This window comes from Rousettus aegyptiacus, unplaced genomic scaffold (assembly GCF_014176215.1).
Source record: "Rousettus aegyptiacus isolate mRouAeg1 unplaced genomic scaffold, mRouAeg1.p scaffold_m13_p_2, whole genome shotgun sequence".
In the NCBI taxonomy this organism is placed as follows: Eukaryota; Metazoa; Chordata; class Mammalia; order Chiroptera; family Pteropodidae; genus Rousettus; species Rousettus aegyptiacus.
Window position 1 is genome coordinate 167983765 of NW_023416295.1, and position 11790 is coordinate 167995554.

Consider the following 11790-nt stretch of genomic DNA (forward strand, 5'->3'; position numbering starts at 1 on the left):
CCTCCTTCCAGGTGAGTGCAAGGGACACCTGCTCTGCGAGGCCTTCCCTGACTCCACTGGCAGACATGCTCGGACCTCTCTTATGGAACTCATGCGGTGTATTGGGATTGCCAGCTCCCTGCGGGCAGGGACTGTGCCTTTCGTGCGTTTATCACAGTGTGTAGAACCTGGAAGGTACGCAGTTCACCACGGCCACGATGACAGTGATGACTACCAGTTACTGGGCATTGCCTAGTGCCAGGAATGACGCTTAGGGCCAGGCTCTGGGTGTCGTCACCATCCACAGAGGGTCATTATTTGCTTTATCCACCGCGTCCTCTGAGGTAGTGCTACTACTTACCCCATTTTACAGATGAAGGAACTGAGGTTCAGAGAAAGGAAGTGGCTTCCCCAAAGTTAGCTAGAACTTCAGGGCCAGGATTTGAACTGTCTTCAGTGGTTCAGACACTTTTCCCTGGCTAGGTCAATGTTCCCCAATTTTGGCAGCAGCGCCCCTGACCTCTGACCCCCAGCTCTTCTGGGAGTTATGAGAGCCCCTGCTTCTTTCTGTACTAAACCTCTATGCCTGGAACGCATAGAGAGGCTTCTGTTTTCCTGACCAAACTCTGGCCAATATAAAACTTAATGCCCAAAAAGAACTCTGACTTTTGACTGGACTGTTGATTTATGACAAGTGTTAAAATTTTAGAAAGAGATTTCTTTATGTTCCATTAAGTTCCCAGAAGGGCCGTGTGCTGAATCCATAACACATGCCCGAAAGGAAGCCGAGCTCTGGGAACAGACTTGCCGGTGGCCCTGACTGGTGAGCCAGTGGTGGGTGGCCCACGACCGTGCTTCCTCTGGCCAGGACTGTCCCCAGACCGTTTTGTCTGGAATCTCATTCAAAGGAAGGGCGATGAAGGCAAGGAGAGACAGGAGACACGCTGACCACACGGCTGACCACCCCACTCTCATGCTGGCTTTGCTGGCAGGCCCTGACAACAGGCTGTGCCGCCTACAAGCAGCCGGTCTCCCCAGGACCACTCATTCCATCGCAAGTAGGCACCGCGGGCCAAAAACAATGGTCCCTGGAAAGTATTTGCCTGTGAATAAGTCAGGGGTCTTGAGAAGCTGACCCTGGAATTTACTGGTGGGTCCTAAATACAATGACGAGTGTCCTTATGGGAGAGGCAGAGGGAGACCCGAGACAGACACACAGAAGACAAGTGGAGGTGGAGGCAGGAGGCTTCAGCAGCCACCAGACAGGTGCGGAACGAGTCCTCCAAGCCCCTAGAGGGAGCTCGCCCTGCGCGCACCTCGACTCCACAACTATGAGAGAATAAACGTCCTAGTTTTAAGCTGCAGAGGTCGTTTACTACAGCCGCTCTAGGAAACTGGGGCAGTAGCATGCGCTTGAGGCCCTCAGAGCCCCTCGGTCACTCATCTCCAAACCCCGCCCCTCCGAGGGAGTTTGGGGTCACCTTCGGGGCAGAGTGAGTGTGGCAAGGGGGCGCAGCTCCAGGCCTCCCCCGCGTGGACCAGCGCACCTCCCTGGCCGTCTCAAACCGCACCTCCAGCGACTTGCCCCTGGTCACACGTCGGTCGCAGAGATGCCGTTGCGGTCTGGGTCTGCGGGCTTCCTATGACAGCACCCAACTCACACTGCACCAGGGCCTAAGCGGGGAGGCACCGCAGGAGGTTATGTCATCGGATCAGACGTCTGGGAGGTTGTGACTTACGCGAGAAGGAACTGCGGCATCCGCGGATCGGCTGCCAGGACCCCTCTTAACCCGCTGTGCATCCCGCGGATCAGCTTCTCGCCCAGGCCTGTGAACGAGAAGGGTGGGAACTGGAGCGGCCCGGGTGACTGCCGCGTGTGGCTCAGCTCACGCTTCTTAGGCTGGGTTCACCAGAAACAGCTCTGAGATGGACACGTGACCGTCAGCTGTGCCCAGGGGGGCCCTTTCGGGGATGGCACCTGTAAGAAAGAGCTGGCTGCAGGACCGGGCAGAGGGGAAAGTTGAGCTGAGACGCAACTGTTACGGAAGCTCAGCTGCTCCTACGAATTGCTAGGGAGCTGGGACGGCCTTTCACAGGTGTCCCAAATGCTATTCCTGGACCAGTCGCTGGCCCCAGGTGGCCCCCACGAAGGGGGGAGGGGCGACCTAGGACAAAGTCACTCTCTTCAACCGAGTACCATGCCTAGAACAGGATTCAGTTGCGAGCCATCCACAACCTCCAATCCTGGCAGCTGGGGGAAAGAAATGGGTGCCTCGAGCATGCAGGGCGCCCCTGGAAAGCTCGCTGTGGGCCCCCTACGTGCATCCCTCCCCACCACCATTTGCAAGGAAAACAGCGTCTAACGGACTTGGTAAGAAGCCATGGTCAGAGGAATATCACGATGCGTTGATCACAGGATGAACATCTCTAGGATTTAATAAGATCTCAGAGTTGCAGTGAGCCCTAGAGTTCATTTGGTCCAGAGGTGACAGATGAGTGGCATTGACATTGCCGCTCTCCCACTCCAGGCCCTGGCAGACATCACTAATCATCGCAGCCTTCTTTCCTTAAAGAACCGGATGTGGCCTCCAAGTGCTTCTCAACAGGACCACAGGCAGCCAGGACCAATCCCACCACGCGGCCCTGTAAAATCGGATCTGCCCGCGTCATTTCCCAGAGGCCCTGTGTGGAGGAGCGGCTGCCTCTCCAGCTCACAGGAAGTTAGAGGCAGAGCTGCTGGGGGTATCGGTGGCGCCCCTCCCAACTGTGCTTGTCTCCCAGAGCGTCGTGGAGAGAGCAGCTGCTCAGCTCCCTCTCCTTGCTGAACACCTGTCTCACAGAGCCAGGCGGTAGCAGCAGGGCCTGCCAGCCCCTGGAACAGGACCCCGCACCCTCTCTTCTGAAAGAGAAGGGAGGGCTTTGCACCAGTACTGATTTCTATCACCCTCTCCCGGGACAGCAAGGGCTTGAAGCAATCTGCAGCCCGGGCACCAGGAGGCCTTTATTAAAGCATGACGGGATAATCCTGACTGTATCCAGGAGCCTTTCCCTGACTTGGGAGAAAAGAAATTCACACGCTCAAAAAAGCTGGGGCGGGGGGTGGGGGTGGCGAACACCCAAACAAATTGTCATCGTCGTGCTGCTATTTTTAATCCTCTATGACAGGTGGAGATTGTAGCCAGATGTGGCTGCTCGGCACCCACCTCACAGAACACCAGAGCTGGAAGGAGGTGAGAGAGAGGGGAGCACAGCCCCTCGATGCTGCAAACGAGGTGTCCCAGAGCAGATTGGTGACAAGCCCAGACGCCCATCAAGCCCCCCACCCAACCCGGGACTCTCGACATATGTGTGGGTCAGGGTTTTTGCTACCACTCTCTGCTGCCTCCCACACAGGTCTGGAGCATGGCACCGGTGACCCGGTCGGTGATGGCACCCGCTGATCTGTCCCAGTAGGTCTGGCTTCCTGCAGTGGAGCCGGCGCTAAGAGCTCTGTCTCCCCCTTGTGGCAAAACCAGGGATGTGCCCAGAATGACGCCGTTCCACGTCGGGTGGAGGGGAGGAAGCCCAGGAGAAGCCAGGAGGGGGAAGGGCGGCCAGCTGCCCCTCGCCACCACGCAACCTAAAAGTCACCGTCCATTTCCTCTTCTAGAGTCTCCTGGTCAAGTTTTCACCCCCGAAATAGTAACAGAAGGGACCTGTAACCCCATTATGGGCTGAATCGTGTCCCTACAAATATTCATATGTTGAACTCCAAACCCTCAGGAATTCAAAATGTGAATGTAGTTGGAGATGGGGTCTTTAGAGAGGTGATTAAGTTAACATGAGGTCGCCAGAGTGGGCCTGAATCCAATATGACTGGTGTCCTTATAGGAGGAGATTAGGACACACACTCACGTACTGAGGAAAGGCCCTGTGAAGACGCGGGTTGAAGACGGCAATCGGCACACCACGGGGAGGTCGCCGCAGAAACCGGTCCTGCTGGCGCCTCGGTCTGGACCTCCAGCCTCCAGGACGGCGGAACACCGACTTCTGCTGTGCAGCCCCCCGGCCTCTGGCGCCTGCCGATGGCAGCCCCGGCACACTCGGGTCTCCAGCCCGCCTTTCTCCTTCTGGCTTTCGCTTCTGCTTCTCTCCTCCCTCTCCCCGCTCCAACCCAACCCTCTTTCTTTCTCCATCTCTGAAGATAACCCCTTGGTTGTCCATTCTGTAAATGTTTACTGCTCCTGACGACGGACTGGTTCCTGGAGAGAGAGAAACGAAAACGAAAAAGAACTTTTATTCACTCCACAGATGCTCACTGAGCATCACCTGTTAAGTATCAGACTCTGTTCTAGGCACTGGCTCGTGGCGATTCACGAGACGGGAGCAATCCTGCGTTCGAGGTGCGGAGGTTATGGTAGAGGAGACTGACATGCAAATGTCTTCCACCACATGCTAGAGGCAAATTCTGTGCGGAGTTTGCACTGGGTGCCTGGCCGTTCAGAGGAGGAAGGAAACTCACTCCCGCCAGAGTAGAGAGGAAGTCAGCAGGAAGGGGTAATGCTTGTCCTAAGCCTTGAAGGACGAGGAAGTAGTCTCTCTCCCTCTCGTTCTCTAGAAAGGTGTCCACCACTAAGCAGTGCTCAGTGGATACATGGTCACCAATGAGCAGAGAAATGAAAGGATGCAGGTCTAGGTGGATGGACGGAGGGAAGCGGGGGCAGCGGCAGGGGAGGGGCAGCAGCAGCAGAAAGAAGGAAAAGCGATCTGCCCCGGAGGTGTTTCCCCTCCCCAAGCTGACATCTGTTCCGATCTGAAAGTTAATTATGGTATTTGGATGTTTTATTTTCCATCCTTCTTAATAATTACAACAGAACCCAAAGTGTGCGATAACACTGAATCATAAAATGAGATTTAATTATTCTCCCAACTCGCAGGAATTTAACAGGCTTCGGAGAAAACACATGCTTTAACATAGCCATTTGGCAAAGCAGGTGTCTCCCTCCTAACTCCTCCAGTCCCTCGGAGGCAGTGTGCAAAGAGCCAAGACAGCGGCTTCTCCCCCGCGTGCATGAGTGTGTGCACGTGGGCGCACAACTGCACATGGCTACCGTGCCCAGGAAAGCAGTCCAGCCCTTTGGGGCTGGAGTGTTCCCAGGAGCCAGGACTGCAGACTCAGTCGCCCAGCCTTCCTTCATTCAACAGAAGTTTGAGTGCCTACTATGTGCCAGGCATCGATCATCCTAAGTCTCGGAGAGCCCAGGTGAGCAAGGCAGAAGAGATCCCTTCTCGAACATTCCTTATGTTCTAGATGGGAGATTAGACTAATAAACAATCGAAATATCAGGGAGTGAGAAGCGCTGTGCAGAGAATTTAAACGACTTTGGGCTACTTGGTGGATGACTACTTCAGACCGGTGGCCCCAAGACCGTCTCTCTGAGGAGGTGACATTTAAATTGAGGTCTGAAATGAGCACAAAAAGTGGGCTCGGGGAACAGCAAATGCAAAGATCCCAAGGTGGGAATTCGGGAGAGTTAGGTGGGAACAAGCAGCAGACGAGTTTTGTAGATCAGAGTAAGGAATTGGGTTTCCCGTAAGGGCAAGGGGAAAGAAACCATGGAAAGGTTTGAAGGGGTGCGGTAGAGCCATAAACTGATTTTTTTTATTATTATTATTATTTTAAAATACACTGACTGCTGTGTAGAGAATGGACCACGGGAGAGGAATGGAAGCTAGGAGCACAGCGTGGGGACCTCTGCAGCCGAGGCGACGCTGGCGTCAAGAGCTGCCTACCCTGCTCCCCAAAATTCCTCCGTCTCTTAACGCCCCGCGTCCCCAGCGACATCTCATCCTGTACAGACGCCATACGGCAGCCGAGAGGTACGTTTGTCTCATAATGGCATTCAGTCGTGATCCTCAGAACAAATGCAAGAGACAGGGCATGTCGTCCCCACTTCGCAGATGAGGAAACCAGGGCTCACACAGCTAGTTAGTGGCAGAACAAGGGACTGGAAATAATCACTGCCTGATGAGGAAAACGGCTTTAAAATAATAATAATAATAATAATAATAATAATAATAATAAAAGTTTGGAAAGAGAGTGCTGTCTAGACCTTCAAGGCCCAGCGGCAAATTTTTCCAGGATTTGTACAGCCCGATGCCCTGTATGCCCACACTTTTCCCAGAAGTCCCCAGTGTGAGTGGACAACTTGTCCTAACAAAGCGCTGGGTGTTCAGGGCGTTTCTGGAGCCAGGACAGATGGGTGTGGACTCAAATGAGATTCCCAGTCGGCCACTTCTTCCTGCTGGGCCACCTGGACCCTCTGTCTCCCCAACTACAGTGAAATTAAACCAGCTTTCAAGATGGCTGTGGGGCCTGGGACGACACCCCTGAATCCTCCCTGGGGAAAATCTTCATCCTTTGGGTCAGTTAGAGTTTTTTTAAAACATCATCCCACCGCTGCTGGGAGTCAGATAATGTTTGAGTGCTGACAGAGGGTCACTGTTTGAAATCTAAAACATTTGTTCCCTCGAAGCCTGGCTGGCTGAGCCTTCTGCATCTTTGCCTGGGGGATCCCCAAGTTCCTTCCATTTTGGCCTCGGCCCGGGCAACACCCCCACCTAGTGGCTACTTTCTCCTCTCTCCGGGATGGATGAGGAAGAGTCAGGAAGACAATGAGGCCGTGCTCTGGCATTGCCTGGGCATCTAGTTGAAATGCAGATTCTGACTCAGCAGGTGGGGCACGGGGCCCGAGACCCTGAATTGCTAAGGCCCTCCCAGGAGATGCCGGTACAGGTGGTCCTCAGACCACACCGTGAGCGGCAAGGAAACCCGGCATCCGAGCAGGGGCTCATTCCCGATCCTTTTAGATCATCAGTGACCCCTGAGTGCCCCACCTCCTAATGGTCCGAATCAAAGACACAGAGTCGGATGGGCTGACACATAAGGAAACGCTTTCTGGTATTACCAAAAAAATAAGAATACACAAACACACAAGGAGAGCGCCCACAAGTACCGATGCAGGGGCAGGTGCTGGGGATGGGAGGGGGGCCAGGGGGGGCTCACAGCCACCCTCCAGTCGCGGTCGTGGGGAATGGTAAAGCGGATTTTTCCCCACTCAGGAACACTGACTATTTCCAGAAAGCCCAGCAGGAGGCAGGAGAAGCCTGGGAGAGCAGAAAGGGCGCTGGATTCAGAGTTTTGAAGACCCGTGTCCTATTCCTGGTGGTGCCGTTACTGCGTTGCATGACCACAGGTGAATAAATCCTCCACCTCCATTTTTGCAAAAAGGAGAAAATGCAGGTTGGGGGGTGGGGGCCACTGGTTGACATCACCTCTAACAAATTTTCCTTTGATAAGATTTCAAGATCGACGAGAGACTGTGTACGAGGCAGTTGGCGACGCAGACAACCAAACCTTCCTGTGCTCGGTTCATCATCTGTGAAAAATAAAACGAAGAAGAACAGGACCTACTTCACCTACTTTGTAAGGTTCCTGGAAAAAAAATAAGTGAATTGATATGTAAAACGCTACCTGGCCCTAGGTAATTGCCACTTGAGTATTTACTATTATAACATAAAGTGCTCTTAATTCCTTATCAGTCCTTTAAAAACCTCGTTAAGCCAGGCAGAGTGAGAGGAATTCTGAAATGGCGAAGATTCTAAATTATGGAATATTTTAAAAGCGAGTCAGTTTTAAAGTGCAGGGCATTTCCTTTCCCTGCCCCTTTAATTCTGGCCCCAGAGCAGCTCTGCAGGAGAGATCCCATCCTCAACTGCCCTCCACAACACCACCCCGCACACACCACCCCGCATACACCACACAGCACACACCACACCCACACCCACCCCACACACACCACCCCCCACACCACACACCACACCTGCTTTTTCAGTCCATCGCCTTATGACCAAGGTTCGGCCAGTCAGAGCTCTCCGTCCCCTGGGCTCAGTGATGAGTTCAGGAATAGACACCATTTTTCTCTAGGATCAATAACAACTGTGAAAAACTAGAATCTTGGAGCTACCTATGTCATCGTGGCTGTCACAGAGAGAGCTTGCCTGAGGAGGTGCCCGAAACAGAAGTGGTCTGAGCCCAGAGATGGAAAGAGAGTTCTGAGGGCATCATCTGAATTCCTGACCCTGACACTCCTGACTCCAGACCCACACTTCTGAGTAACATAGGCCAATAATCTACTTTTTATATCTTAAGCTGGTTTGAGTTGAGCTTCACCTGAAACCTTGCTAACGAGTCCTATGACAGGTATTATAGAATGTCTATCTTCTGTCCTGTGAGGCTCTAACCTAAATGTCTTTCTTTGTGGAGGAAAACACCCATCACCACAATGCATGACGGGTAAGTGCACCCGTTGTACAGATGGGGAAAGTCAAGGGAGTAGCATGTCAAGGTCACACAGGTGGCAGAACTTGATTAAACCTGGCCTAGCCAACTCCAAAGGCCATGCTTTCGACATTAATCCACATTACTTTCCCCGAACCCGCTCATTCCCCTCTGCCTGGAAGAATTACTCACTAAAAACAATGGTGTTCACTGTTGATTGGAGGATGGTTCCTGGACCAGCAGCAGCAGCATTGCCTGGGAACGGGTGAGAAATGCGATTCTAGGCCCCACCCAGACCTACCAGATCGGAAACCGAAGGTGCGGACCGTGAAATTGTTTTAACAAGCCCCCCAGGATAGTCTGATACACGCTAAAGCATGAGCGTTTCTGCCAAAAGTGAACAAATCGGCTTCATTTTAATTTAATTAGTGATTTGCTGAGCGCTGTCTGCCAGGGCTAGCAATATAGAAAAAGGCCAGATGAGGCCTTTGACCCTGAAGAGCTCCCAGCCTGGTGGGAACAGCCCAGTCTGCACTCCACATGCACCAAACCAACTTCCCTGTTTTGGAGGCATCTGTCACCAGCACCCTGCTTTCTTGGCCATGACAAACACCTTCAAACCTCCAGGCCTTCTCATACTCACCCCGCTGGCCTCTACCCTCTCTACCTGGAAGAATGTGGCTCTTGCTTCAACATCTGGCTTCAGCGTCACCTCCCTGAGGCCTCCCAGAAGAATCAAACACCCCTCGCCTGGGAGGGGTCCCACAACCCTTTCTCAGGGTGCTCATCACAGTGCGTTTATGAGCGGTGATTGTTGAACATGGGTCTCTCCCACCCAACCGAAAGTGATATAAGGGCAGGCACTGTGGTCTGTTCCTCTTCTACCCCAGAGCCCAGTGCTGAGCCTGATTCACGGTAGCTAATAAATATTCAGTGAATGGGTTAATAAGGGAATTAAAGGCAGCAGCCTCGAAAGATAGAAAAGGCTCAAAACCACAGTCTGAGAGGGTGGAGAGCCCTCCACTTTGCTATTCCGCGTGTGGTCCCAGGGCCAGCAGCATGGGCGCCGGCATCCCCTGGGAATTTATAAGCAATGCACAGGACCACCTGGACCCGCTGAGCCAGAGTCTGAACTTTAACACAACGCCCAGGTGAGGCGTGCATCTCAAAGCTTGAGGAACTGCAAGGGGCTGTCTCGCCCCCTGCGTTCATGCTTCCGGGAGTCGTGTGAAACACACACAGAGGCACCATCGGCTAAAGCCGCTTTCTCTTCCTCCTGGGAAAACTCCCAAACTCGACACCCTCCAGAAACCAGAGGGTCCAGGGACAGAGAGCCTCTTCTGTCCCCACACCCAGGGCACAGCTTGCCGGGCCGCCTTCTGAGAACAGATACACCTCTTCCTCTCTTGGCCGAACTCTTGGCACGGCAAAGGCTTTCAAGAAAGATATACAGAGCTTATTTCTGGTGGGAAAGTCTCCGCTCATCTAAGAACGGAATCAATAACGGCGAGGGGAAATCGATGGCTCCCGGAGATCGATCTCTGTGTATTTATGGAGCGCGGATCCCAGGAGGGAGAGGTGGAGGGAGGCTCCGGCGAGTGGGACAGTCTGTGCCTGCTTCTCGGAGATCCTGATTCCCGACCCGAGAATTATGGGGTGTCCTTTGTCTCTGCTCGATAACACCCTGGAGTTACAGAGCCATTTAGAAACGAACTGGCTCGTTTTTCTCCCTCCCCCTTGCTCAAAGTGACAGGTCGCCCCAGCCTAGGAGTTATGGAAGGGACAGATAGAGCACTGCTCATTCCATCTGGCCCCTGTCTGGCTTCACCAGCTCCCTCTGTCACCAGCATGGCCTGAAGCTTTAACTCCTCATCAGACATATAACATTCCATAAAAAAAAAAAAAAAAGTTGAAAAATTGAGGGGTAGGCATTTTATTTTATTCCAAGTATTTATTTCCCCCCTTGGAGAGAGAGAACATAGCTTTTTTTTTTTTTTTTTTCCTGAAAACTTTCCCATTTTTTTCCATCTCTCAATATGCCATACCTAATAATCCCATGAGCAGATGGAATGACAATGCAGGGTTTATGTTTCCCAAAATTAGCAAAGCCATCTAAAATTAGGCTTACTGCAGGAGCGGGATTGAGACCAGGCTCTCTTCCTCTCTGGGCCTCAGTCTCCTCACCCACGAGGAGGATAATCCCAACTGCTAAAGGCACTTCAAGGAAAAGTGCTTCATACAGTGCCTGGAGCATAGGATGTCCCAATAGTTCTTAACTGGTATTCATCGATGATGTACCATCGTGAGACCATTTAACTGCCACCCACTGCGCTTACATGTCTTGGGCCCCCGTGAGGCTGGTGTCATTTATCACAGGGAGTGCCCTGTGCGGTGGTTAAGGCTTTGGCCCTGCTGGTTATTAGCTGGGGATACGACATCAGGCAAGTCGTCTAACCCCTAAGCATCCTCATCTGTGACATAAGGATGATAATAAGGATATCATACAGAGGAGGAGGGAGAGTTAAATGAGAATATATTTAGAAACCCATCGGGAACAGGGCTTGGAATGGGGTAAACCACCATCACATTTCATCTTCGCAGAAACCTTGATTGTAATTGTCACTGTCCCCATTATACTAATAAGGCCCCTGAGACTCACCTACAGGAAACTGCTCAAGGTCGCACAGCCAGCCGGCAAATGGCAGAACCAGGAAGTAACCTCGGGGGTCTGATTGCACCGGGTCTCACTGATGTTGGAGTAAAACCAGCTCAGCTTCAGAGAAACCGGCTGGAGCTGCCCTCACACTTGCCCTTGAGCCCCCTGTGCCTGCAGGTATGGAAGAGAGGCAAGGTGACCTTGACCCAGAGGCTCCCTGGCCCTCTTGCTTCCTGCAGTGGGAGGCAGTACAAGGCGACGGGAGGGAAGGAGGAAAGAGAGGACAGAGCATTTATTCCCTGCTCCCCCCATGCCGGGCCCTGGTTGCCAGTGGCCGTCTTCCTCAGCCCGAAGCCCAGCTCCCAAGGGCCTCTCCTCCTTCCTGAAAAGCTCCCTTTCTTACAACTTCAGACCTAGGGCTGATAGAGCCTCCGGAAGCTGTCAGGCCGAGGCACCTTCACCATCCCTCGCAGGCTTCCTCAGCTCCACCTACACCTTGTAAACAGTCCCTTGAGCAAACTCTCCCCAGCCCTCCAGCGGGAGTGAGTGAGCCCTCTGTGGCCAGCTGGGCTTTCTGCTCGGAAAGGAGTCAGACTGACCCTCCTCTGAGGTGCCTTTGAACTCTGGGGATAGGTCCAGCTGGGCAGGTAAAACACATCACCTGGCCTGGGGTGTCATTTCCTTGTGCCCTCTGAGGTCCCTTTGGTCTTTGACACAGTAGGGCTCTCAGGCCACAGGCAGGAGCTTGGACCGGGGCCTTGGGGCAAGCTCGGTGTTTTTCTCAGGCAAGGCTGGCTGGTGGGGCCCCGCCTCCCCTCCAGGCTGAGGGCCCTGT

The 11790-nt window shown here is 53.1% G+C and overlaps 1 long non-coding RNA gene across 3 annotated transcripts; it reads left to right on the plus strand.

The window, feature by feature from the left end:
- Positions 1-1379: 1379 nt before the first annotated feature.
- Positions 1380-7464, plus strand: LOC107519222. 3 transcript variants are annotated; one of them, XR_004955979.1, is made up of 8 exons: positions 1380-2350; positions 2508-2721; positions 3145-3209; positions 3373-3428; positions 3850-5221; positions 5663-5838; positions 7081-7214; positions 7319-7464. It is a non-coding gene; the product is annotated as an uncharacterized LOC107519222 (long non-coding RNA). The 3 variants fall into 3 exon arrangements; XR_004955978.1 differs by having other exon boundaries at positions 3145-5221; XR_004955977.1 differs by having other exon boundaries at positions 2508-5221.
- Positions 7465-11790: the final 4326 nt, after the last annotated feature.